The sequence below is a fragment of the Camellia sinensis genome, chromosome 4, assembly GCF_055761805.1.
Source record: "Camellia sinensis isolate YWXY chromosome 4, ASM5576180v1, whole genome shotgun sequence".
Taxonomy (NCBI): Eukaryota; Viridiplantae; Streptophyta; class Magnoliopsida; order Ericales; family Theaceae; genus Camellia; species Camellia sinensis.
The window spans coordinates 86,891,664-86,895,308 of NC_138964.1; positions in this window are offsets into that span (position 1 = coordinate 86,891,664).

Consider the following 3,645-nt stretch of genomic DNA (forward strand, 5'->3'; position numbering starts at 1 on the left):
ACTTTTAATTTTCTAACATTACTCTAGAACATTAGGGTGGTTGTTTGGGCGTGAGGATTTTTTTTGAACTACTGTAGAAGTTGGTCGAGTGAGTGGGTCCGCGGATTGATGCCACAGTCATAATACAAAGCGACATGTACAGGTACTCCATTTGTCGTTCATTTACTCATTGAAAACGTCAAAGTGTGAGATTTGTGGAGTGACTGAGTCCACGGATTGATGTCACAGTCATAGTACAAAGCGACATATGCTCCATTTGTCGTTCATTTACTCCTTGAAAACGTCAAAGTGTCAAAACCTCAAAGTATAATAATAAGGATTATAAAAAAAATTCATAAAAATTATTATAAAAGATTCTTAATCTTTGAATTATTCACAATAAAACACCACACACTAATTAAAGAATGAAAAATCTTCATAATACATTTTATCATATATTTTTTATGATCCTTAATATTATTCATTTTTATATATTTTTTATTGTTTTGGTGGCAATTGCGTATCCTCGCGGAAGAAATTGCATATCCTCGTGGTGGCATCAGTATCAGTGTTTGCTTTCAAGTCATCTCACATTTTGCTTGACACTGTTTTTTGGCTCATTCAATCATTCACTCCATAAAAAGTTTCTTGTTCTACTTCGCAAAAATGCCTGAATGGGAGTGAAACAATACAATTATACAACAAAAATTTCAATTATATATAGGCATTAGTCAAACATATTATTGGTCTTCATTGATGTTTACAAAGCTTGATCCCATAACGTGTTTTACTCATCAATGAGGACTTGACTTCTTAAAGGCTGTCATAATCAATTACTCAAAATGCCTCAAATAATTCGTACCATTTACATCTTATCAGTCACAATATAATCACAATAATTTGTAACTTTGACTTTAAGTATACATCACAAATTCGTTCATTCATAATTTTTACAAAAAGTGACATAAGACACTTTGCAAATTATGTGACTTTTACTATAAAAAATTCATAATTTTGCCATGATATAAAGATAGGTGCATATTTTCTTAAAAATTATGTGAATTACAAGCAATACTTTTTAATAAGGACCACTATATATCACTTTTTTTTTTTTTAATATCACGAGCCTAAATACATGACAAGATATCATTTATTTATATTAATTTTTTAATAATTAATTTCAAATAAATTAACTATTCATAACTATTTGGCGATACAAAATGGTAATAAATAATCGGTAATATATAATATTTCTCCTTTAAAATTCATTTATAGGGACAAGTTATAAGTGAGAGATGACAGATAAAAAACACTTTAAGAAAAGTTGGAGCAAGGAAAATGCCTCTCAAGTCTACTTTTTTTGGATTGGAAGGCATTGTTTAGGTCTTTAAGGTCAACAACGAATATAATTTTGGTGATGTAAGTTATTCATCTTATAGGCTTTATTTACGTTACAACAAAATGGTTCTTTAATGGTAAAATCACTTCATTTCCAATAGTAAAATTTTCGTCACCAAATTGATCCGTGAAAAAATAATTTCGTTGCCACATTCGTCATCAATTCGTCATCACTAAAAGTACCTGGTGACAAAATTTTATTTTGTCACCTATTATTGGTATTTGGTGACGAAACATTTTGTCGCTAAATGTTAAATATTTTGTCACCTATAACGTCCATTTTGTCACTAAAATTAAATAAAATTTTATTCTATTTGTTTTGGATGACGAAATATTTCACCATTAAAAATAGTGATAGAATTTTTAGTGACAAAAATAGTTACAAAAAGATGCAAAAAAAAAACCCTTCAGTGATGAAAAGTTTTGTCCACAAATATTTCAATTTAGTGATGAAATACTGAACATGTGTGACGAAATTATTTGTTGGGTTTTAGAAATTTTAGCGACAATTTTTTTTCATCGCCAATAATAAATAAATTTTAAAAATTGTGGGGGCAGGGAGAGGGGTATATTTGCAATTTATATATTTTTTTTCAATAAACAATTCATGTTCATTTTAATAATCTATTCAATAAAATATCTAATACAAATCAATATAAAATTAAACTGTTCATTTTCATAAAACAACACAAGCAAAATACATGTCTCATAGTATCAAGAAATTAATATACAACATCTATTCTGGTAAAATCAAAAACTACGCAACAAAAGCAAAATAACTTGTGCATTTTAATAACCTGTTGAATATAATATTCATTATAAATCATTACAAAAACCTGTTCATTTGCATAAAGCAACAACATAGTCAAAATATATGTTTAATAGTATCAACAAAAAGATAAGAGCCATCACAATATAATCATAACCCACGACAACATAGTCAAAATATATGTTTGGCAATATCAACAAAAAGTACGATTACATTGTGATGTATACATGTCTGGTAATATCAACAAAAAACCCTTGCTATGCAGGCTACCAACTTCGTTCATCTCCAATCTGCCATTTAAAAAATTAAAAATAAAACAACAACAACAACAACAACAAAAGGTTAAGGTAACAATTCACTAAATATGTTAACATGCAACCTAGAAGAGAAAAAATGAAAATTTCGAAGTAAATTTCAAACCAAAATTTACCATGCTTATTCCATAAATTTTTACAACTTACATTAGCTCCTCTCAAGGTGTTCATGATGTTTCCCGGTCTTTTAATGACTATTTCAAGATTTTACTCCCTAACGGCCAATTTTCAAGCCTAAATGTTTTCCAACCGAGAGTCCTATGATTGTTTTGTAAGTTTTCACAACTTATGTTGATCCCTCCCAAGGTGTTCATGATAATTCATTATCGTAAAGAATTGCTATTATCTTTTATGATATTTAAAAAAGAAGTAGAAGTTCACATTTGAAAGTAAAGAAAAATTTCTAACATCTTGTATGGATGGAAGAATTTCCCCACTAAATTCTATTTAATTGTAAGTAGATTCCTAAATAATAATTGTGTCTTTTGTCATAATATTATACCATTACAATATAATTAAATGTTTAGGACATGTCCATGCCAATAGAATACAAGTGATCACACCAGAATGGTGCATCCTCCTACATCCTATCACTACCCTTGGGATGGTGAGAAACTTCCCACGTAGGCTTTGTCTAGTATTTGAGTTTAGTTAAACGGTATACATTTTCAATGTGTAAATATGTTACAATACTCTATGCAAATGGATGAGAAAATAGTTTCAATTCACCTAATTCTCATGCAATTTCCAAAATAATACCGATAGCCCAAAATAGATATCTCTAAACAAATAATTAATTTTCAACACAGATATACTTTTCTACATTTTCAATTAGGAATGATAGTTCATATCTAACTCCACCATCATCATCATCATTGCTCCAATTCCATAAAACTAACATCAATTTCATTTCCTCTTTACAAAAAATCAAATTCTCACAATTTAGGGAAAAAAAACCCTTTCTAAAAAAATCATTTCCCAAGGATAAAATCCACCATATATCACAACCCAACCATTTTTACAAAGCCACAAATCATTTATAAGAACCCATTTTGAAATCCCTCTTTTGATTTCAAACGCAAAACCCTAGGTTTTATCCAAAAATCCCCAGATCACTAACTTGTTTAGAAAGTCAAACAACTAAGTTAACTCAAAGGAAAGATGGGTAGAGCTCGACGAAGCCGA